The following is a 25,900-nucleotide window of genomic DNA, read 5'->3' as shown; positions in this document are numbered from 1 at the left end:
ATAAAAAATATGTTTTTGACCATTTAAACCGTTCCGTATCCCCTTAATTGGTGACTTCCAGAGACTTATATTCCCTATCAGTTGTTTGCCTACACTTTTCTTAAACGTTTTCAAAGAAGGAAATATATGAAACATTTGCCTTGTTTCAATTATTCCAATCCCTTACTCCTTGTCATATAAATGAATTTTTCCCCAATTCGTCCTCTTGAATTCCAGCTTTATCTCCATCTTTCCTACTTTTAAAAGTTCCACTCAAGCTTATTCGTGTACTAATGTCATTCCACGCTATCTTTACATGATAGCTCGGAAACATCCCACATAGTCGAGCATCTCGTCTCCTTGCTCCCAAGTCTTCCCAGCGCAAAGTTTGCAGAATTTTCGTAACGCTACTTACTCTTTTGTCGGAAATAACCTAGAACAGATCGTGCTTTTCCTTTGGATCTTTTCCATTTCTCGTATCAAGTATTCATGGAGTGTGTCTCATACACTCGAACCATAGTTTAAGTATTTCTTGACGGATGTTGTATATTTGTATCTACCTCTTGGTACAGGATATAGCAAAATGTATCTTATACCCAATTCTCAGTCTCATCCATGGCTGTCACAGTATGGGCAGTACAATTACGCCTACAGTGCGTCCGAATGCTACGATAGGCGATATTCATAGAGCTGGTAATGTTGTAATAACAATTTCTGGCCCAGTGGGGAAGGCAACGGCAAACTATGCCACTTCTCATCATGTTTGGTGCGTCTCACTATGGCATTGTTATCGGCGTTTTCAGTTTTCCTATAATCAAATAACATTTGGTGCTGTCGTTTGAGGATTCAACCAGCCTTCGGGCTGAAGATTTGCCAGGCATTACCAAGTGTTATAAGACTTAGTCTGTGAGAGGAAGAAGGACTAAAAAACTGAGTGGTTCAGCTACTTCTGCAGGCTCTCCTTAGTGCTGCCTTTCCTGATACTGGGTTCCTGGGTACTCTTCTAGCATATTACCAGTGTCCTTGAATAGAGACCTTCAACTTATGCAAGGAAATTCCTTGGGTTACTAGTGCGATGTTGTGCAAGTAAAGTTTAAGAGAAAGAAAATTAGCAAGGTTATAGTTTTACGCCCCCTATGGGTGGAGGTGATAGAATAACACCAACGGTATCACATGCCTGCCGTAAGAGGTGACTAAATGGGGCCCCAGGGACTCTTAACCTGGGAGCGTGGGCTGGCGACCATGGAGCGCTTAGCTGAGTTCTGCTATTGCTTCCACTTACTTGTGTCAAGCTTCTCACTTTCATCTTATTCTATGTGACCTCCCTTGGTCAACTCTGGTTTCATTTCCATGCCCCAACACTATTAGGTCACGAGGCCTAGAGAGCCTTTCATTTTCAGGCCCTTCGTGGCCTTTTCTGGAGTGTCGGACCCCTTTCTTCTTTTCCTTCTGATTAGTGTTAATAGAGGATGGTTGCCCAGTTGTACTTCCTCTTTAAACAGTAATCACCGCCGTAGTTTTACGTGAATCTTCACATCGTGATTATAGCAACATTGCCCTCAGTTTTACCCTTAATGACATGCCTTTTTATCTCAAAAATCCCATTTATGTACTGGTCGGGATTCGTTCGTTGGTCACGTTCGTGTGTATGTGTATGTTCAGTCGTCAGCCCTAAGGCTCCGCCATCAGCTGTCATATATGGCCTAGGCATTACTGAAGAGGCGTACTAGGGAAATGAGGTAGTTTCTCGTTGCTTTCCTCACCGAGCTAGAAGTTGCTATTACATATCAGTCTGCCAAGCCCACTGAAATGCATGCATCACCTGACTCTATGAGCAACATTTTCACACCATTCATAGCAAGGAATGGCATTACTAGCATCGCTCATACCTCGTCACTTTCATATTGTCAAAGCCAATGAGAAGACCGAGACAGACACACCGGGCGAGTTGGCCGTGCGTGTAGAGGCGCGCGGCTGTGAGCTTGCATCCGGGAGATAGTAGGTTCGAATCCCACTATCGGCAGCCCTGAAAATGGTTTTCCGTGGTTTCCCATTTTCACACCAGGCAAATGTTGGGGCTGTACCTTAATTAAGGCCACGGCCGCTTCCTTCCAACTCCTAGGCCTTCCCTATCCCATCGTCGCCATAAGACCTATCTGTGTCGGTGCGACGTAAAGCCCCTAGCAAAAAAAAAAAAAAAGAAAAAAAAGACCGAGACAGGTCAATGAAAGTAACAAAATTGCTCTAGCCTATAGCCTATACCAGAAGACACAGTGCACGGTAAACACTAGGTCCTGCCAGCAAAGGCATGAAGAGGAGTAGGCAATTATACCACTTGTTTATCACGGCTTCTCGTAATGGGGTTTTTGGTCGGATGTTCTTCCTGAATATTACGTACTTTTTTCAGATGTAATTCATTGGAATTCGAGCTTCGGTCATCGAATTGAGCTGCTGAGCCACTGTACTGTGTTCAACATCCATCTTCACCCCCGGGCCGCACACTAATCCTTGTAAACATATGCACATTGATCCGATCCTAAATGTAAGTTAACCGAGCTCGATAGCTGCAGTCGGTTAAGTGCGGCCAGTATCCATTATTCGGGAGATAGTGGGTTCGAACCCCACTGTCGGCAGCCATGAAGATGGTTTTCCGTGGTTTCCCCTTTTCACACCAGGCAAATGCTGGGGCTGTACCTTAATTAAGGCCACGGCCGATTCCTTCCCACTCCTAGCCCTTTCCTGTCCCATCGTCGCCATAAGACCTATCTGTGTCGGTGCGACGTAAAGCCAATAGCAAAAAAAAAAAAAGTTACATTTCTATGGTGTAACCACGTCAAAATTGGAAGCGTTCGTTATCAATCTCCAAGAGTTTTCAACTTGACAGTGGAGTGACTACCAAGAACCCTTACTTGAGTCTGGCGTCGCTCCTTGGAACTGGTTGTTCAGTTTGATTTTTTCCTACATCGGCCGAGTTGACCGTGTGGTTAGGGGCGCGCAGCTGTGAGCTTAAGTTCGAACTCCACTGTCGGCAGCCCTGAAGATGGCTTTCCGTGGTTTCCCATTTACACACCAGGAAAATGCTGGGGCTGTACCTTAATTAAGGCCATGGCCGATTCCTTCCCTCTCCTAGGCCTTTCCTATCCCATCGTCGCCATAGGATCTATCTGTGTCCGTGCGACGTAAAATAAATCTGAAGTATTTTTCCTACTACTTCCAACTCCTGTTCTCATCTGACGGTCTGCGATTTGCGATGCCTAGATAGTCTTTCGTTTACACGCCTTTCATGGCTCCTCCCTTTTATGTCAATAGACTTAATTTGCGAAGGGTCGAACGTCATGAGATAATATTAATCTTCTGATTGTACTAGTTAAAAGAGGATAATTGGTAGAGCGCGTATTCTTGTGCATTAATTGGTTAGAATGCAAATTTACTGAAGCTGGTATCGAGTATAGTCTATTCCGGACAACAGGAAAGCTATGAGTATTGCCAGTATCTTAGGGGTAACTATGTGTTAATTGCCTGTGAAATTGCTTAGGTTACAAGAGATTAATTCGTCGCTGTTCGGGCAGAAGGTGATATCCCCTAATGATCTTCCTATACCGCTTTTCACGAGAGTTTAATCCTGATGTAAACAAATAGGCGGAGCACCTTGCCTTTGCACGTGGACATAGACGTAGTTGATTGGAGAAGCAACCGTCGTAGTCACTCGACTGTATGCGAGCTCGAAGAAAAGTAGGACGTGGCATTTATTTTATTTTATTTTATTTTATTTTATTACATTTAGAGAGTTTGGACCAGTACGTAATCAAATTAAAATATGGTTGTCATATATATATGCTTTTTCTTTATAAAATAGTGATTAAATAACGAGAAATGAAGGCACAAGGCGTGATGTAATACAGAAAGTCTTCTCGTAGTGGGGAATAGTTGGTCGCGTGCCAGATGCGACCGTGCCGCATGCGACCCGTGCCACTAGCGACCGCATAATCTGTAACGGTGCCGGATGCGACCGGCGTTGACAAGCACATTGTCATTTGATAAGTTGTGTCATCACCCTAGATAAGGTAAACTAAACGAAGTGCAATGCCATTTCAATAAGTCCTATAAGCAGCTACTGCCCCTACTTTACATAACACTTCTGGGGGAAACTCGTTTTACGATACGAAACATGGTGATGCGTTTACGTCTTTTCCCACCGGGCGAGTTGGCCATGCGGTTAGAGGCGCGTGGCCCTGAGCTTGTATCTGGGAGATAGTGGGTTCGAATCCCACTGTCGGCAGCCCTGAAGATGGCTTTCCGTGGTTTCCCATTTTCATACCAGGCAAATGCTGGGGCTGTACTTTAATTAAGACCGAGGCCACTTCCTTCCCATTCCTAGCCCTTTCCTATCCCATCGTCGCCTTAAGACTTGTCTGTTCCGTGCGATGTAATGCCACTAGCAAAAGAAAAGATCCTAATTCTCTGAAATTATTTACGACTTAGGACTACTTAATTATCGTGTGCTATTAGTACCAGGAGTGTCCGAGAACGTGTTCGGCTTGCGTGGTGCAGGTCTTTCTACCTGACACCCGTGGGCGGCCTGCGCGTCTGGATGTGGGATTATGATAATGAAGTACGGAGAGATGAAACCCTGTTTCGGCACGTAGCCAACTCCTCTCGAATACCACCAAGGGGTCTGCTCAATGCTTTACGTCACCATCCGACGACCGAATCACCATCAACAGCATCATATCCCCCTCACTCCATTTGAACACTGCGAAAATGTTTGGATTTGAATCCAAGCTTTTGGCATGCAATCTAATGATTAGAAATTGTCTACTACCAACTTTCCTACCCTGCCGGCCAACATTCTGATGGTGAATTTTTTTCCATCCAGGCTAAGTGGCTCAGAGGTTGAAATGCTGGTCTTCCGACTCCAACTTGGCAGGTTCGATCCTGGCTCAGTCCGGTGGTATTTGAAAGTGCTGAAATACGTCAGCTTTGTGTGGGTGGATTTACTGGCACGTAAAATAAGTCCTGCGGGACTAAATTCCGGCACCTCGGCGTCTCCTTAAACCATAAAAGTAGTTACTGGGACGTAAAGCCAGCAACATTGTTATATTTTTCTTTCGACCAACGGCACTCGAACGTGCTAACCACGGTGTCAGACCTTTATTTTAGAAAATACCAAGTTAGCTACTTATAAGCAATCTGCCACTTGGTACCAGCCCTTAATGCAGATCAACTGTAAGTGATTGATGGGTCGCATCTGGCACGTAACCGGGAAAGTTCCAAGCTGTACAGGTGGAGATAAGTTATTGCATCTTCCAGCAGTCAGTGAGTCAGTATTCATACTGAGAGAAATGGAGCAAGAGGTAGGACCATCGCGTGTAGGGAAGCACGAAAGAGGAAAACCGCCCAGAAGTGACCATAGGCAGTGCATTGTGAATGTGTTTAATAAACTAAGTGAACTAACTAACTAGTCGTAAAAGAAGTAGGCACCCTAAGACCAGAGTTGTGTGGTGTGTCGACTAGTTCGGTTCATAACGTGCGGGCACAGTTTAGAAAGGCAGGGAAATTAACAACACCGAGAAAGAAACGGAAACGTCCTCAAAGAGTCGAGAAGGACGACGATATCGTCAAAAGTGGTATTAGAAGGAAAATTCATCAATTTTTTTTTCGGAATGAGCCACCTACTTTGCGCTCTGGTGTCGTATGCGATGCGCAGCCCTGTACGCCCAAACACGAGACGTTGACGGGGTGGAGGTCGGTACTACACGCTCAGCGAATCACAACTCTTTCTTTGGCGGAGGCTTGGACATACCATGTTTATATCAGGATTAAACTCTCGTGAAAAGACATATATCCATTATTTTCTTTAAGACTGGTCACGCCTCCCAGCCACATATGGATATTTAGTCGATCAGAACAATATTCGTTGTCTTCATTTTCCTATGATTACGTGTAAATGAAAATGAACCTTACAGTATCGCACTCTAGGAATGCATGACTCATTTACGCACTCCTATATAATAATGTAGCCTAATTAAGGTTTATTTCCCTTTACACGTTAGCATAGGAAAAAATGAAATGGCGCATGGCCTTTAGTGCCGGGAGTGTCCGAAGACAGGTTCGTCTCGCCAGGTACAGGTCTTTTGATTTGACGGCCGTAGACGACCTGCGCGACGTGATGAGGATGAAATTATGATAAAGACAACACGCATACCCAGCCCCCATATCAGCGAAATTAACCACTGACGGTTAAAATTACCGACCCTTCCGGGAATCGAACCCGGGATCCCTGTGACCAAAGGCCATCACGCTAACCATTTAGTCATGGAGCCGGATTTAGCATAGGAAAAATGAACACCACGAAAATTGTTCTGATGGACTGCATATCCATATGCGGCTGGGAGGCGTGACAAGGTAAATAATGGATAGGAAGAGCATTGTGAGTTATGACCTTCTGCCTGGTCGCCTACGGGCGTCAAATCAAAAAGATCTGCACCTGGCGAGCCGAACCCGTCCTGGGATCTCCCGACACTAAAAGCCATACGCAATTTCATTTTCACCTTCTGCCCGAACAGCAACGAATTGTTCCTTCCTCAGCTGATGGAGTTCCGTAGCTGCAGGCTGAGAGCATTCATTCAATGATTCATAAATTCATCCACACATTAATCTAATAATATAGGCTCTCTCCCCATTTGGTGCTTATCCGTGTCTGGGACAGACATGCATGAATGCATGCATGAATTCAGTTCCTTAATTAATTCCTACATTTATTAATCGTTCATTCATTCAGTCATGCATTCATCCACATGGAATGTTTTCACCTTATCTGCTGGAGTTCGGTAGATATAGGCTGAGAGCAAATTCATTCAATCACTCATGCGTAAAGAATGCTCTCTTCCCAGTTGATGGCTATCCGTGATTGGGAGAGAGGAGTGTTCATCCACTTATGCATGCATGAATACAATCCAATCAGGCAATTCATTCATTCATTTAGTCACACAGTAATTCAGTTAATTCATAACGCATATTGCAAGCCAAGGATAACACTGTTCAGACTCGTGACACGAAATAGATACTTGTACTAAAACGAATTAATAGGGATGAGATACATGTTGTCCTAGACAATAGAATAATGATAACGTCTAGGACAAAAATAAAACTCTTAGAAACTACAATTTAGAGATCAGTGTCTATCGTAATTAGGCGTAATTGTAATATTAAGGGCAGTAATATATAAATCAATTTAACAAAATCACGCATGTATCAAAAATATTTGGATTTCAATAAATGATTATTCTCTCCCCAGCTCCTGGTGACCCGGAATAAGGTGGGGGTGGGGGGTGGGGGAATTCTATTCTATGCTATCATTTGGGGTATGGGCGTATGGCCCATCAGAACTCCTAGAATTTATGTTACTCTCGCTACACTACGGAAGAGTTGGTAGGTGACAATTCCAGTGAATTTCATTCTAGCCTATTACCGCCTAAAATCCTGGGGTTTAATTATTAGCTTATTGTATTGTAATGAAAATGAAAATCCACAGCCTGTTTCCAGTCATTCGACCGGGTCAGGAATGGGATTAATGAAGCCCCCTCATCTAGCGGCGAGGATAGGAATTGTGCCGGCTGCCGACGCCTGTCGCACTCCTCTGGGGCAATGATTAATGACTGATAGATGGAATGAAATTATATTGGAGAGTGTTGCTGGAATGAAAGATGACAGAGACAACCAGAGTACCCGGAGAGAAACCTGTCCCACCTCCGCTTTTTCCAGTACAAATCTCACATGGAGTGACCGGGATTTGAACCACGGAACCCAGAGCTGAGAGGCCGGCGCGCTGCCACCTGAGCCACGAAGGCTTTGCCCTGGAAACATGTAAATGTAAATTCGTGCCCTCGTCCCGGGGGGGGTGCAGCTCTTTTCAAGCACACCCCCAATATAGGTGAGCTGCATGTACCATTTTAATCACAATTCCAATCCTCCTGCTATTCGAAAATTCCTGGCAGCACTGGGAATCGAACCTGGACCACCGAGGACAGCAGCTAATAGAGCTAACCGCTGCGCTACTGAGACCAGCGTCCCTCGAATAATAATAATAATAATAATAATAATAATAATAATAATAATAATAATAACAAAAATCACTTTACATCCCACTGATTACTTCTATGGTTTTCCAAGTGTGTACAACATCTTGATAAAACTGAAATTTTAAATATTCCAAACTATGTACTTTGAATGTAGGGGAGAACGGGGCAAGTTGACGATGATAAGCTTCTTTTCGACGTTCCTCCGGAACATGGCACGTTTTACGCCTGTGATGACATGCTTATTACTGCTTACCTTTTCATGCAACAGTACTGCATTTTTCAAAGTTATCCTTTAAATATCTTTTTCATCAAGTAGTAAAGTTGAATTTTATGTAAATTCGCCATCTTGCCCCGTGCTCTGGGTAAGTTGAAGAACCAATTGGGGTAAGATGACGAGTATTCTTCTCAACCGTTTCAACACGGAACTTCATTGAAATGTATTTAACACACCATCGAAACTTGAAGTAACTTAGTTTTAATTATGTACTACACAAGGAAATGCATATCTAAGGAACATACATTTTTAAAACGTTAAAATACTTTAATAACATTTAAAATAATTTTTAGAAGTTCCGGATAAAATTAATAACTACTGTGCAATACATTGAATACAAGAATTCTGAAGAAAACAGTTTTAAACTGGAATATACTCAGCACATATCACAGAGAAACCGTCCACTACCTTCATAACTTGAGCAGTCTTCATGCCACTACACTTTACATTTGTCAAATACTGATACACTCTTCATTTAGAGGATGGACATAGGCTACTTTTATTCACTGTTATTCATAATATTTTTCTGTTGTCACTACTGGAGAGCAATCTTCCTCAACAAATGTTTGTGTGTTGAATGGGTCAATTCCACATGCTTCAAATTTTTCAATGGCGTTGCTCATAGTTGCATTACAAGACATCTGAAATTCTGACAGTATGCATTTCGGCTATCATGCTTACTTTATCCCAGTCCAGTCTATCCGTCTTCCGTTGATAATTTTAGGTATTTCTGTAATTAGCGTAAGGGTACGGGTGACTACGTGTAGCCTATGCCTGGCTTGGGGTAAGATGACGAATTCGTAAACTTGCCCCAGTCATCTTGCCTCAGGCTACTTAGGAAGTGGTTTGTCCTTATAATATACAGACGTCTTGCAATCAAGATTCAGTTAACAATGAAGCACCGGGCGAGTTGGCCGTGCGCATAGAGGCGCGCGGCTGTGAGCTTGCATCCGGGATATAGTAGGTTCGAATCCAACTATCGGCAGCCCTGAAGATGGTTTTCCGTGGTTTCCCATTTTCACACCAGGCAAATGCTGGGGCTGTACCTTAATTAAGGCCACGGCCGCTTCCTTCCAACTCCTAGGCCTTTCCTATCCCATCGTTGCCACAAGACCTATCTGTGCCGGTGCGACATAAAGACCCTAGCAAAAAAATGAAGCAAGGTGGAAATACATTGACATTTAAAGAAAATAAGACGGTTAATTCATACTGTGAACACACTAGTAGTAGACGCTTCCTGCACATACCTCGGATATTTTAGTGCGATAGCACCAGACAGACAACCACCTACCACTGCTTGTCACAGACTGAAATAAATTTCCTTCTTTATGTAAGCAAATAGAGTAGAGACAATATGCGACACTCTGCGAGATATCGAGGGACAGCGATCAGAACTCTGTCTAGCGGAATGACCTGGAGTTACTGATTCTGTCATAAGAGCACGTGTATTTGTTTGTGAAGTTTTTTCAATATTTGTGCGTTTGCAGTAAGTTGACATAAGTAAATAGTAGCGTGTGTTATTCCTTTATATCTCCTCTCAACATGAGTGGAAATATGTGTGCTGTGTTTGGCTGCAATAACTATGAAGTGTAGGATTCACGGTCTTTCTTCCGTTTCCCTCGTGACAAGAAAATGTGAATAAATATTGTGTTTGCATACATATTAAAGTGACACGAGATTTTTATAGTACTTCATAATCTTATGACCTGCATGATCTATACTTTAACTGGCTTAAAATATAATAAGCTTATTTTATTGTATAGTGCAACAGTTAACCTTCAATAACGATGTGTTGTTGTAGGTGCGATCTGTGGGTTTCGATTTAATTAAAGAAACTGCATGTGCATATGTGTGCGGCTGCTTGTGTTCCAAGTTACCCCATTTGGAATGCCGCAATGCGTTGTCAAGCACTGAAGGAAATATGGGTGATTTAAGAAATGTACATATTTTGTTGAAACAAAATGATGATCCAAATTTGCTTTATCGTAATGTAATGGCAAATATTGCTTATAGGGAAATTTTGAATGTTTTTGAGGCTAAAATTATAGATTTTCTTTCTGTTAGTAGGCTTCAAGTTAAGAGAAAAATTGTCCAGCTCTTAAATGTAAATTCATTGAATCATGCGTGTAAGGAATGTGTCGATATTTTTATCGACAAGTGTCTTAATGTGATGATACAATGTTTTTTAAATGAGAAAAAAGAAAAATCTAGCCGTAAAAGTTCAGGCAGGACTGCTAAAGCTAAAAAAGTAATGCATAAATGAAAGATCAGGCCCTTTCACAGCAATCCATTTCACATCTGGATTATATGTCTAATTTCAGTCTTTAAATAATAACCTATTAAATAATTCATTCGTTTACCAGAGTAGCTTTACCAAATTTGAAGTTAATATCTTAAAAACACCTTTCTAGACGTAATTTGTTTATCCATTTCCGTATATGGTTTTCCATTGATATTTGAATTTAACGCGAATTTTATGGTCGCGCCACTAGGAGCGCCATTTGCGAATTGTCTCCCATTTTAACAAGGCTAAATCGGGAAGTGTCGCGTATTGTCTCCACTGTATTTGGTGCAAGTTATACGTGCGAGATATCGGACCCAAGGTCACACGGTAGCTAATTTAGTGAACACAATACTACAAAAGTTATGGTCGATTCGTCATTTTGCCCCGCTCGTCACCTTGCCCCGGTTTCCCCTATCTCCAACCCTTGCGCCGTTTCTCTACGGGGGCAAGATGAAGTGAGATGAATCTTCGTAGCGAGTTTTTACGACCAGATGCCCTTCCTGACGTCAACCTCATCAGGGGAGTTAATGAGATGAAATGAATGACGCTATGTATGACAATAGGAAGGGTGAGGGTGAAACATGGTGCCGGCACATAGCTTACTCCTGTCGAATAGCACCAGGGGATCTGTTAAAAGGCTTTACGTCCCCATTCGAGGGACGAATCACCATCAAAAGCGTCATATACCTTCACTATGGCTAAATGCTTAACATGCTGGCCTTTGGTCATATGGGTCTCGGGTTTGATTCTCAGAAGGGTCGGGAATTTTAACTGCTTAATTCCCCTGCATCTGGCGAGTCGAACTTATACTCGGGCAATGAAAGCCATAGGCCATTTCAGTTTTCACTCCATGTGAGGACTGCGGAGAGGTGATTAGAAATTGTATACCGGCACCTCCTCAACCTGCGAGCCAGCATTCTGATGGTGAATTTTTTCAACCAAATGGACTCGAATAGGCGAACCACGATGTCAGACCGAACATACTTGACGCCGTAATGATCATGACCACCAGGCGGGCTGCGTAAATATATCATGGAAATTCATTAACATTAATCGGGCTGAGTAACACAGACGGTACAGCGCTGGTCTTCTGTTGATGGCTTCGATGCTGGCTCAGCGTTCTGGTGTTTGAAGGGGGTCAAATACGCCAGCCTCATGTTGAAAGATTTACCGGTACGTAGAGGAACTCCTGCGAGACAAAATTTCGGCACATCGGTGTCTCCAAAAACCGCAAACGTAGGTCGTGGGAGTGAAAAATTATTTTTATTGCCCTAACAGGTAGGTTCGTTGTCGGTCTGTCGGTCACTCAGTGCAGATCATGAAACGCGCAGAAAATAGTAATTTTCTTCGTCATTTGAAGAGTAAGCGAAATTATGTACATAACAAAAGTTGTTTAAAATGAAGGGTCGTTTTGCATATAGTCTACGGATTTTGCAGAAAATAAAGAATGTAAGAGAAAATTGAAAATACCTGTTATGGTCTTCCTATAAACCCCCAGTCTATTCAGTAATTTTTAAATCATATGCATATCTAAACCTGATCCTGGATGTGCATACTGTAAATATGAAGTTTGGTTGATATATATGCAGCCGTTTCGCCATGATGGTGAAACGGACGGACAAACAGACGAACAGACATGGCAAAATAAACGAAATTAGGACATCAGACTCCCTACAACTTTATTTGTATAGATTACACTTTGAATCAATAAGCACATTATTTGATAGCATTCCTTCATGTAAAAGTCAACCGTACTTAATATATGGGTGATAAATTTTTCTGCCAACTGTTCAATGTTGCAATTTTCGTTTTCTTTAGCTCTACTGCGTAATTTCTTGATAAGCGTCACTTCAAGAACTGTCGTTTCTTGCTAGCGGCTTAACGTCACACTGATGAAGATGGGTTTTCTGTGGCTCTAATATAAAATAGGGGCTGCCTAGGTGACTTGGTAGAGGTGTGCTCACTTCGAATGGAAGAACATGGATTCTATTCCCCATCAGGTAATAGGAAGATTTAGAAACGAGGATGCCCACTTCTGGGAAGGCAAAAAGGCCTGAGGTTCACTCAGCCTATACACAAAATGAGTACCAGATTAATTCCTGGTGGTAAGGGCGAGTAAGCATTCTACTAACAGGTAGACAATTGATAGGCAATCTGCCACCTGAGTGACAGCCCTAAATGAAGATCACTGATGAAAGTTTGATTGATTTATAGTGCTGAGGTTTTGAATACTGAAATCCTTTACCTTTCACTCCTCCATGGGCCTTCATGACCAGTACAGAGATGGATTTGGATTTATTTCTTCTTTCTTAATCCGTTTACCCTCCAGGGTTGGTATTTCCGTCGGACTCCCCGAGGGATTCCACCTCTGCCGCCTCAAGGGCAGTGTCCTGGAGCGTGAGACTTTGTATCGGGAATACAGCTGGACAGGAGGACCAGTACCTCGCCCTGGCGGCCTCACCTGCTATACCGATAAGGGACCTTGTGGGCGGAGGGGATGTGAAGATCGGAAAAGTTAGGTACCATCCCGACATTTGCCTGGAGGAGAAGTGGCAAGCCACGGAAAACCATCGAGAATGGCTGAGGTGGGAATCGAGACCCCTCTACTAAGTTGACCTCCCGAGGGGGAGTGGACCCCGTTCCAGCCCTCGTACCACTTTTCAGATTTTGTGGCAAAGCCGGGAATCGAACCCATGCCTCCGGGGGGAGGGGTGTTGGCAGCTAATCATTCTATCCACTACACCATAGAGGCGGACGGCTTTGGATTTTCTAACGTAAAATAGTCGATGGGCGGAGGTGATATAATTCATGTGGAAGGCAGCAAATTCGTTTCTTCTTTTTTTTACCTGGATGAGAAGTTCAGGATATTTAACGTAATGAATTATCTTGAGAACTAGTATATCCATTGGTTGATGAATACATCACTATAAACTATTTCAAAGCAAGGACTAAATTACTTATAAGTCCTTGAAACTTTAGACCAATTTATCGGGTGAATTCAATTCTGGATGTCCATGTTACAAGGTGGAAATTATTAACATGAATGTACCGGGAATGTACTCCACGATTTTACAGGTTAGTACTCTATTCTAGTTTAGAATTGTCCGTATATGCATATGACTGTAATATCGTCAAATAAAATGTCTGGTCCCCTTTTGCTCTCAATAATGTTTCTATGAACAGAAATTTTCTTAAGGATTCACCTACTTTGATTGTCTGTTAAAGTAGCCACGCGAGAAACAAGATTAGTTTATATTGGAAGTGTTGGTCTTTGGAGTGTTTTCATTCCGTGGTCTAAGTTACAGTGCGGTGGGCAGAGATTTCTTATTGATCACTGTACTGTTACGCCATGCTCCATGACACAATCCACAATACTATATTAGTAGAGCATGAATTATACTTTATCGTTTTTGTTGCTATGATCATCATTCATAGTTACTGCTTGTTTGATTTGTTCCGTTTCTCAAAGAAAACACTTTATCCTGTTAAGAGGCTATCACAAAGTACGTTGACATATTACGTGTCTATCAGAAAGCACTTTTCCCTATTACGTATCTACCAGAAAGCACTTTGACCTGTTGAGAGGGCACTTGGAAGTATTTTGACCTATATGTCAGCTATAAAACTCTGACCTGATAAGTGTATACTAGAAAGCCCTTTGACATATTACGTGTCTATCAGAAAGCACTTTGACATATTACGTGTCTACCAGAAAGCACTTTGACCTGTTGAAAAAGTACCTTGACCTATATGTCAGCTATATAACTCTGACCTGATAAGTGTATACTAGAAAGGACTTTGACATATTACGGTGTCTACCAGAAAGCACTTTGGCCTGTTGAGAGTACACTTGGAAGTACTTTGACCTGTATGTCTGCCTGAAAACTCTGAAACAACCTCTCTCTGATATTTCAGAGATTTAAAAGAGAAGAGCGGTTAAAATGTATGGAAGAGGTTAACATGGATAGGACTAAGCAGACGGCCTGGAGGCTACTAAGGCGTCTCAATAATGTCCTAATAAAGCAAACGAAATTACTCACCAACTCGTCCAACATGGCAAGTCTGTAAATTCCAGTTCTAAAACAAAAGTGGATACCAAGACAAACTTCATGCTTTCTAATCCCTTTACCGCGGCAGAACTGAATGATGCTATAAATATCAGTAAAAATGGAAAGTATCCTGGTGTAGATGAAGTCTGTATTCAACAAATCAAGAATTTTGGACCTGTTACTAGAGAATGGGTAACTAAATCTATTTAACAATTGTATTCGAACATGCAGAATACCCAAAACATGGAGGAAATCTAGAGTTATAGCATTCGTCAAACTAGTAAAAGATCCACATGATCCTAAAAATTACAGACCAATTTCCTTGCTCTGTCATGTATTCAAGATCCTAGAACGAATGATTCTGGTAAGGCTTACAAAAATATTTGAACCACATTTAATCCCAGAACAAGCTGGTTTTAGAAGAGGAAATAACTGTACATCACAAATCCTCCATTTGGCCCAATATATTGAAGATGGTTTTGAAAATCGGAAAATAACTGGGGCAGTCTTCAATGACCTAACTGCGGCCTATGCCACAGTCACCAAATTCGGTTGAGTAAACTTTGTAAGATGACGAAGGACAACAAGCTGACTGAATTTCTTCGATGTCTTCGTGAAAATAGAAGATTCTTTGTAGATTTCCAAGTCATTGGAAGAATCTCAGGAATGGACTACCCCAAGGTAGTGTTTTGTTTCCAATATTATTTAATATTTGCACGAATGATCAACTCTTGCCAAAAGAAACAAAAAAGCTTCATTTATGCAGATGATCGAGGTATTGTCAGCCATGGTGATCAGTTTGAGAGTATTGGACGGAGACAAATGAAAGCCTTAGATTAACTAAGTTCATACTACAGAGAAAACCATCTAAAGACTAACATCTCAAAAACGCAAGTTTGCACTTTTCAAGAAGAATTTGTAAGCTACGAAAAAGTTAAAGATGAGACACATGAAATTCTAGGTGTAAGGCTCATTTCTAAAGATAAAAGGCAACTTGATATATTTGGAGTGTACAGATCGGGAAAGGGTAGCACTGATGCGGATTCGGAATTATTTGATAGGATAGTCAGCTATGTGGGAAACGACATGGAAAGAAATGTGATTGTAGCGGGAGATCTGAATTTGCCAGATGTCAATTGGGAAGGAAATGCGAACGACAGGAAGCATGACCAACAAATGGCAAATAAGTTAATATGGGAAGGACAGCTGATTCAGAAAGTGATGGAACCAACCAGAGGGAAAAATATCCTGGATGTGGTGCTGATAAAACCAGATGAGCTCTATAGGGAAACTGAAGTAATAGATGGTATTAGTGATCATGAAGCTGTTTTTGTGGTAGTTAAAAATAAATGCGATAGAAAGGAAGGTCTTAAAAGTAGGACTGTTAGGCAGTACCAGTACCATATGGCTGATAAAGCAGGTATGAGGCAGTTTCTAAAAAGTAACTATGATCGGTGGAAAACGGCAAATAAAAATGTAAACAGACTCTGGGATGGGTTTAAAGAAATTGTTGAGGAATGCGAAAACAGGTTTGTACCTTTAAGGGTGGTAAGGAATGGTAAAGACCCACCTTATTATAATAGAGAAATAAAGAGACTAAGAAGGAGGTGCAGACTGGAAAGAAAGAGTTAGAAATGGCTGTGGAAGTAAGGAGAAATTGAAGGAAGTTACTAGAAAATTGAATCTAGCAAAGAAGACAGCTAAGGATAACATGATGGCAAGCATAATTGGCAGTCATACAAATTTTAGTGAAAAATGGAAGGGTATGTATAGGTATTTTAAGGCAGAAACAGGTTCCAAGAAGGACATTCCAGGAATAATTAATGAACAAGGGGAGTGTGTATGTGAGGATCTTCAAAAGGCAGAAGTATTCAGTCAGCAGTATGTAAAGATTGTTGGTTACAAGGATAATGTCGAGATAGAGGAAGAGACTAAGGCCAAAGAAGTAATAAAATTTACATATGATAACAATGACATTTACAATAAGATACAAAAGTTGAAAACTAGAAAAGCGGCTGGAATTGATCAGATTTCTGGGGATATACTAAAGACAATGGGTTGGAATGTAGTACCATATCTGAAGTACTTATTTGATTATTGTTTGGTCAAAGGAGCTATACCAGATGAATGAAGAGTTGCTATAGTAGCCCCTGTGTATAAAGGAAAGGGTGATAGACATAGAGCTGAAAATTACAGGCCAGTAAGTTTGACATGCGTTGTATGTAAGCTTTGGGAAGGCATTCTTTCTGATTATATTAGACATGTTTGTGAAATTAATAACTGGTTCGATAGAAGGCAATTCGGTTTTAGGAAAGGTTATTCCACTGAAGCTCAACTTGTAGGATTCCAGCAAGATATAGCAGATATCTTGGATTCTGGAGGTCAAATGGACTGTATCTCGATTGACCTGTCTAAAGCATTTGATAGGGTGGATCATGGGAGACTACTGGCAAAAATGAGTGCAATTGGACTAGACAAAAGAGTGACTGAATGGGTTGCTATATTTCTAGAAAATAGATCTCAGAGAATTAGAGTAGGTGAAGCTTTGTCTGACCCTGTAATAGTTGAGAGGGGAGTTCCTCAGGGCAGTGTTTTCGGACCTTTATGTTTTCTTATATATATAAATGATATGAGTAAAGGAGTGGAATCGGAGGTAAGGCTTTTTGCGGATGATGTTATTCTCTATAGAGTGATAAATAAGTTACAAGATTGTGAGCAACTGCAACGTGACCTCGAAAATGTTGTGAGATGGACAGCAGGCAATGGTATGTTGATAAACGGGGCTAAAAGTCAGGTTGTGAGTTTCACAAATAGGAAAAGTCCTCTCAGTTTTAATTACTGCGTTGATGGGATGAAAGTTCCTTTTGGGGATCATTGTAAGTATCTAGGTGTTAATATAAGGAAAGATCTTCACTGGGGTAATCACATAAATGGGATTGTAAATAAAGGGTACCGATCTCTACACATGGTTATGAGGGTGTTTAGGGGTTGTAGTAATGATGTAAAGGAGAGTGCATATAAGTCTCTGGTAAGACCCCAACTAGAGTATGGTTCCAGTGTATGGGACCCTCACCAGGATTACCTGATTCAAGAACTGGAAAAAATCCAAAGAAAAGCAGCTCGATTTGTTCTGGGTGATTTCCGACAAAAGAGTAACGTTACAAAAATGTTGCAATGTTTGGGCTGGGAAGAATTGAGAGAAAGAAGAAGAGCTGCTCGACTAAGTGGTATGTTCCGAGCTGTCAGCGGAGAGATGGCGTGGAATGACATTAGTGGACGAATAGGTTAGAATGGCGTTTATAAAAGTAGGAAAGATCACGATATGAAGATAAAGTTGGAATTCAAGAGGACAAACTGGGGCAAATATTCATTTATAGGAAGGGGAGTTAGGGATTGGAATAACTTACCAAGGGAGATGTTCAATAAATTTCCAATTTCTTTGAAATCATTTCGGAAAAGGCTAGGAAAGCAACAGATCGGGAATCTGCCACCTGGGCGACTGCCCTAAATGCAGATCAGTATTGATTGATGATATGCAGACAAGAAGAAAACTGAAGATTTTGTGGGAGGGTATCTCTTGGATCATTGCTCAACACCTAATTATCTAGGGGTAATTCTGGATGGTGTACTCACGTATGAACAACATTTTGTTAACACGAAACACAAAGTATCTACGCGAAATTGCATTCTTCGCATGTTATGCGGTACCAACTGGGGAATGCAAGCTCAAACAATGAGAACTGCTGCTTTAGCACTGAGCTACTCTGCAGCAGAATACGCATGCCCTGTTTGGTATAAATCACGCTATGCCAAACAGGTAGATATTGCTTTAAATGAAACTTGCCGGCTTATAACTGGTTGCCTAAGATCTACACCTTGTGATAAGATATATTGCTTGACTGGCATTGCTCCCCCAGACATTAGACGTGAAGTAGCTGCCAAACATGAAAAACATAAAGTTTACTTTTTCCAAACACATCTATTACATGATTATCAACCTGCTCAACAACGACTGAAATCCAGGAGAAGTTTTCTACATTCTACTGAATGCCTTTCGGATTAACCTCAATCACCAAGAATAACTTCCTGGTGGTTCAGAAACCCTCATCTCAATGGATGGATCCATCTGAAACTCTTCCAGCCAGTAATGAGGTGTCGTGGTCTACATGGAAGAGACTGAACAGGCTGCGGTCTGGGGTCGATTGACCTAAGATCAATATGAAGAAGTGGGTCTAAATGATTAGTCAACCCTCTGTGCCTGCGTAGTAGGACAACAAACAATGGCGCACCTTCTTCATTGCACTATGCAAGATTTAGTGAAGGCCACACCAAATGGTCGAGGTCTCGCCAAAATCTGGTCCGATATGATATGATATAATTGTTACTTTGAATGTACCTCTAATTTGTTTTTACGAGTCGTCTAATAATTGTCCTCATTCTTAACTAATTTTTTTATACATGATGTATTGTTTATGATACGATTAAATAAATAAATAAATAAATAAATAAATAAATAAATAAATAAATAAATAAATAAATAAAACTGACCTGTTAAGCCTATACTAGAAAGCACTTTGATGTATTACGTATCTACTGGAAAGCATTTTGACCTGTATGTCAGCCAGCAAACACTTTGACCTGTCACGTGTATGTCAGAAAGCAGTTATACCTGTTACATGTCTACCAGGAAGCATTTCGACCTGTTAGAATCTACTTGGAAGCATTTTGAACTGTTACGTGTATACCAGAAAACACTTTGGTGATGTTGTTTAAAGTGGCCTAACGTCTAGGTCAACGGCCTGTAATGGTAAGAAATGTAATAACACTAATAACAATTTAACTGTTCGAAATCATCCACTGACCAGAATAAAAATGTGATGAAGAATGAATTGATGGGTATGAATTTAAAACAATCAGTGTAACCGACCCAGAAACTATCATAAACAATAGTATTACTGACCTAGGGGCTACTTATAAAGCACAACCCTGAATTGAGGATGCTTGTTGTCTAAAGGGGTCCAAAATCCAGACCACCGGCCCCTCATAATGGTACTTACCACTAGTAAAGCAGAACCATGGTATATGTCATGTTGCGGTACTAATCAAAAGTAGCGTAGACTCACGGTGTTCCACGCATTATGATACTACTCACAAGTATTGTACGTCGCACATATAACGCAGACCTATGGTGTTTCTCACATAATGGCGCCACTCATAGGTAACGGAAACCCATCGGAAACCCATGTTGTTTATCACCTAGGTGTACTAGTCACAGGCGCCGGTATTCCCGTGGTGTTCCTCATATAGTGGGTACTAATCACAGGCAACGCCTAGACCCGTGGTGTTTCTCACAATGGTACTAATCACGGGTGCTCGAAACCCACAGTGAACCATTCTCTGCTGCTACTAATCATAAACCTATAGTGTACCTAACATAGTGGTACTACTCCCAAGTAAAGGCGACCCGTGGTGTTCTCCGCGTGATGGTAGTAGTTTCATGGTTCTAATACAAACATCCCTTGGTCGCCCCTTCTAGTCGCCTCCTACGACAGGCAGGGGATACCGTGGGCGTATTCTTCGTCTGCGTACCCCATCAACAGGGAGTAGACAGAGAGAAAAAGGAAAAAGAATGGATCCGTCACTTCGGAAAATGAAGTAACGGGCTAAGAAACGCAAGGGCCAAGAACGGCGTGCAAAATGACTCCCTAGGTCTCGAATGCTCTAATACCGTCGAGGTCGGAAAAAACAAGAGTTGACCAAGGGAGGTCGGACAGGATAGATGAAACTGAGGATCCAGGTACAAGTAAGTGGGAAGCAATGCGAGGCCTCAGCTAATGGCCCCGTGGTCGCCAATCCACGGTCCACCGAGCTCGATAACTGCAGTCGCTTAAGTGCGGCCAGTATCCAGTATTCGGGAGATAGTAGGTTCGAACCCCACTGTCGGCAGCCCTGAAAATAGTATTCTGTGGTTTCCTATTTTCACACCAGGCAAATGCTGGGGCTGTACCTTAAGGCCACGGCCGCTTCCTTCCGACTCCTAGCCCTTTCCAGTCCCATCGTCGCCATAAGACCTGTCTGTGTCGGTGCGACGTAAAGCAACTAGAAAAAAATCACGGTTCCAAGTTGAGAGCCCCTGGGGCCCCTTTTAGTCGCCTCTTACGACAGGCAGGGGATACCGTGGGTGTATTCTTCAACTGCGTCTCCCACCCACAGGGGGTAGAATACACTTTGACCTGTTAAGAGTCTGCTTGGGAGCACTTTATCAGCAAACGTTTTGACTTGTTAAGTGTCTATTAGAAAGCACTGTGACCTGTTACGTGTCTACCAGGAAGCACTTTGACCTGAGTCTCCAGGGGTGGTAGCTAATCACACTAACCACTACACCACAGAGGCGGATTATTATTATTATTATTATTATTATTAATATTATTATTATTATTATTATTATTATTATTATTATTATCATTATTATTATTATTATTATTATTTGCTCTAACCATCGTTAAAATACGTAAATACGCAAACGAAACATGAAATATGTAAATAGGCTTCTATTTTTATACTGTAAAGTTATACTTAAGAATGGTTTATGGGAAATATGACGACAGCAGAATACGCTAATTCACTGTACGGCTGTTCGTAATGCTACCCATGCGACTTTGTTGACCAAACAGGTCCTTCGAATTTTTTTTTCAAATATTTTTGCGTCGCATAGAGACATATACTGTATGTAGGTCTTATGGCGACTATGGGATGGAAAAGAGCTAGGAGCGGAAAGGAAATGACCGTGGCCTTAATTAAGGTACAACCCCCGCATTTGTCTGGTGTGAAAATGGCAAACTACGGAAGAACATTTTCAGAATTGCCGTCATTGTGGTTCGAACCCACTATCTTCCGAATGCAAGCTGACAGCTATGTGATTCAAACCATGCAGCTACTTGGTCATCCCCTTCGGAAATGAACATATCTACACTTATATGCAGATTAAGTAAGAAAGAAAGAAAGATTAAAATCCCCGACCCGGCCGGGAATCGAATCCAGGACCCTCTGAACCGAAGGCCAGTACGCTGACCATTCAGCCAACGAGCCAGACCAATATTATTTTAGGTAGATATTACTATTTAAAAAAAAGCAGAACTAATGTGGTACGATCTGTGGTCTCGCACGCTAGACCGTTATACTAGCTGGCACAGCAGGCCATACTAATGAAGGAGTAGTGAGTTACTAGGCAACTAGGTTAGTGCTGAGTAACTGCTAGACAAACGTTCATTCATTCATTCATTCCTTCCTTCTCGTCATTGCTACAAAGCGTGATCTGATCTACCCACCGTAGCGCGCCTCGGGGTTTCCTATTCAGCTGCAAGGACGCTGGTTCGAAACCCTGTCCGCTCAATGAGAGCTCTATTGTGGTAGATCCCCTCACTTACTCCAACTGCGCAGATTCCGTTCGTCTGTAAAGGCGAGCCAGACGGTAAGAAGATTACGTCTGGCGCGAACTTGAACCGAGACAGCGTCTGAACTCATGACCGAACTTTAATTTAGAAAGTTTCCAATCTCAGTCCATAGATTTCGTTATCGTTGGGATCATTATACCTCGTCTAATGCACGGAGTCTTCGTTAAATATAGTTCGATTATCATAGCTCGTGAAAAAGAGTATAAAGATCTTTATAGTAGGGACCGGGACTCGTATTAACCACTCCTATTCAAATAAGAAGGCCGGGCTGAGTGGCTCAGACGGTTGAGGCGCTGGCCTTCTGACCCCAACTTGGCAGGTTCGATCCTGGCTCAGTCCGGTGATATTTGAAGGTGCTCAAATACATAAGGCTCGTAGATTTACTGGCACGTAAAAGAACTCCTGCGGGACAGAATTCCGGCACCTCGGCGTCTCCGTAAACCGTAGAAGTAGAGGGACGTAAAGCAAATGACATTATTATTATTATTATTATTATTATTATTTATTATTAACAAATACGAAGGGAATTTAAAGCAGTTTTTCAAACACTAAATTATTTTTTGCTACTTTTAACGTTGAAAACATTTCTTTGCAAAGTAGGGGTCACCATGTTACGAAACAGCAAGTTACGCAAGTAAACAATTTCCTCATTTGTGTCGAAAGTTGAAGGGAGAAAGGGCCCCATCTGCTGGGGCTATACCTTAATTAAGGCCACGGCCGCTTCCTTCCCACTCCTAGCCTTCCTGTCCCATCGTCGCCATAAGACCTATCTGTGTCGGTGCGACGCAAAGCAACTTGTAAAAAATGGTAATGACGTTCAGAACACCACGACTACCGCATCTGAATGTACTAAAGAGTGTTATTCATATGGCCGGTCGTGCTGCAACAGCACTTTCTGGGCCAGTGAGGTAAGCAATGGCAAACGACCTTACTCCTCATCATACCTAGTGCACCTAAGTATGTCCCCGCCATCAATTTTTACGGTTTTTCTATAATCACATAACACTTGATGCTGTTTGAGGATCCAACCAGTCTAAGGGCTGTTGACTTAATGGACATACATTCTTTGATTTGTTGCAATTATTTTTCTTATTCGATTGATTCTTCCAAGTGTATACACAGCCAGAAGGATTCAACATTTAAAAAAATGTTTGTCGTTATTAATTCTTGTAATGGACTTGGGTTTCCTTGGCTCATATCCCAGTGAACTTTATTTATTTGTGTATTTATCCCCACAAGATGAAGGACAATTAATCTAACTAGACTGATTGATTCTTTCTATTATTATTATTATTATTATTATTATTATTATTATTATTATTATTATTATAATATTCTTTCTTAATCCGTTTACCCTCCCGGGTTGGACTTTCCCTCGGGTTCGGCCGAGGGATCCCACCTCTACCGCCTCAAGGGCAGTGTCCTGGTGCGAGAGACTTTGGGTTGAGGGGATCCAACTGAAAAGTAAGACCAGTACCTCACCCACGCGGCTTCACCTGCTATGCTTAACAGGGGCCTTGTAGGGGGATGGGAAGATGAGAAGGGATAGATAAGTAAGAGAGAAGGAAGCGGCTGTGGCCTTAAGTTAGGTACCTGGAGGTAGTCGCCATAAGACCTATCTGTGTCTGTGCGACTTAGCCACTAGGAAATAAAAAGAAACCTGGAGGAGAAGTGGGGAAACCAATTGAAATCACTTGGAGGATGGCTGAGGTGGGAATCGAACACCCCTCTATTTGCTTGACCTCCCGCGGCTGAGTGGATCCCGTTCTGTTCCAACCCTCGTACCACTTTTTTAATTCTTGGAAGAGCCGGGAATCGAACCCGGGACTCAGGCGGTGGCAACTAATTCTACTAACCACTACACCACAGAGACGGTCATTGATTATTATTATTATTATTATTATTATTATTATTATTATTATTATTATTATTATTATTATTATTATTATTATTATTATTATTATTATTATTATTATTATTATTATTATTTGCTAGATGTTTAAGCTGCTTGCTGTCAGTTCTTGATGGATTCAGCACTTTTGCAACCATCTCTTGGCACAGGCCAGAGCAAAGTGTAGTTTCCACTGATGTCCCAGTCTCATCCATGGCTGTGACAATATGGAAGCTGCTGGGGTATGGATGGTGCTAAGTAATGACATTCAGAGCACATCCAGTGCGTCTGAGGGTTGTGAAAGGTGTTGCTTATAGGGTTAGTCATGCTACAGTAGCACCTTCTGGTCCATTGAGGAGAGCAGTGGCAAACTACCTCACTCCTCGTCTTGCCTAGTACGCCTGATATTGGTACTGCCATTGGCTTTTGTGGTTTTACTATAGCTGCAAAGCCTTTGGTGGTGCTATCTGAGGATCGAATCAGCCTCTGGGCTGTTGTTTAAGGTCGCACTAACACCTCGCAGCTTTACCATCCCACTAACAGCAACCTTCAGAACACGAACTAGAGCATTGGTTTTCTGAGACACCAAGGTGCCGTAATTTTGTCCCGGAATGTTTTTTTTTTACGTGCCAATAAATCTAACGACACAAGGCTGGCGTATCTGAGCATCTTCAAACACCACCGGAATGAGTAGGATCGAACCCACCAACTTGAGTTTAGAAGGCCGGCGTTCTACCGTCTAAGCTTCTCAGCCGGCGGAAGAATAATCGTAAGATGAATGAGAATAATATGACAATATAATTATATACAATCAATGTATCTTAAGGAGACTCTTGGTAAGTAATTGAAATATAAGAATTAAAGATTACACTTAACAAATGATTTCTGTTAGGATTGTGCTTATATGGACACTGAATCGAATAAAATTAAAACTAAAGCATTATTCATTATTTTGGACTACAAATGAGAGAGAGAGAGAGAGAGAGAGAGAGAGAGAGAGAGAGAGAGAGAGAGAGAGAGAAAATATAACTACATCTAATCACCACTCGAAGTTATGGAGTTATTTTTAAAAATAACGGGGTTTGAGTAGTTAGACCATTGGCTACTCTTTTCATAGGAGCATGCTAGAAATAGCGCTGGAGAGATTTTTGCATAGTAACAGAGTATTTAATGTTGCGCAGTTTCCCCCTGCGACTTAGACCACTTTTCCATTGCCGCCTACACACACGCACACACACACACTTGCTAGTAAAGTGAGGAGCCGCAGGCTAGAGTTGTTTTGCCTATACCATCAGCCCCTGCTCCAGCTACAGCGCAGGAGGGAAGTTTGTATGATCAATAAACAACTCTCTGTACTATTGAAAGCTAGACAAGAAATAGTCATCGATGAATAAACAGAGATAAAATATTAATGATGTAGGGTGATTATTACAGAGGGTCGAATGGGGGGGGGGGGGAAGTGAGTTGTAGTACTACTATCATCTGCAGTATCATATAGACGTGTTCTTACAGAAATTATTACGAGGAATTATATACTATTAATGTGTATTTTGATTTATAGCCATGTTATTTTGATCAATGCTGCAGTCTTCAAAGACTACCATTGTAATTAGAACTGAGATATAACTTAGCTCCATAAAAGAAGAGTAGATTACAATTTCTCCAGAGCGAGTAGATTAATGAGATTATTCACATGTAATGTCTTTCAAATATACAAAATAAAAAGACAAAGTCACCCCCGCAGAGGCCATGAAGGCCCTTGGAGGAGTGGAAGGTAAAGGCTTCCACCATTGTTAACCACGGCACGTGATGGGGTAGAGTGGTTAGCTCTACGCCCGGCCGCCTTTGCCCCCAGGAATTAACCTGGTACTCATATGCACCTCCTGAA

Source organism: Anabrus simplex, chromosome 7 (genome assembly GCF_040414725.1).
Source record: "Anabrus simplex isolate iqAnaSimp1 chromosome 7, ASM4041472v1, whole genome shotgun sequence".
Classification (NCBI taxonomy): domain Eukaryota; kingdom Metazoa; phylum Arthropoda; class Insecta; order Orthoptera; family Tettigoniidae; genus Anabrus; species Anabrus simplex.
The sequence above is the reverse complement of the archived record's forward strand: the minus strand, read 5'-3'. Positions refer to the sequence as shown.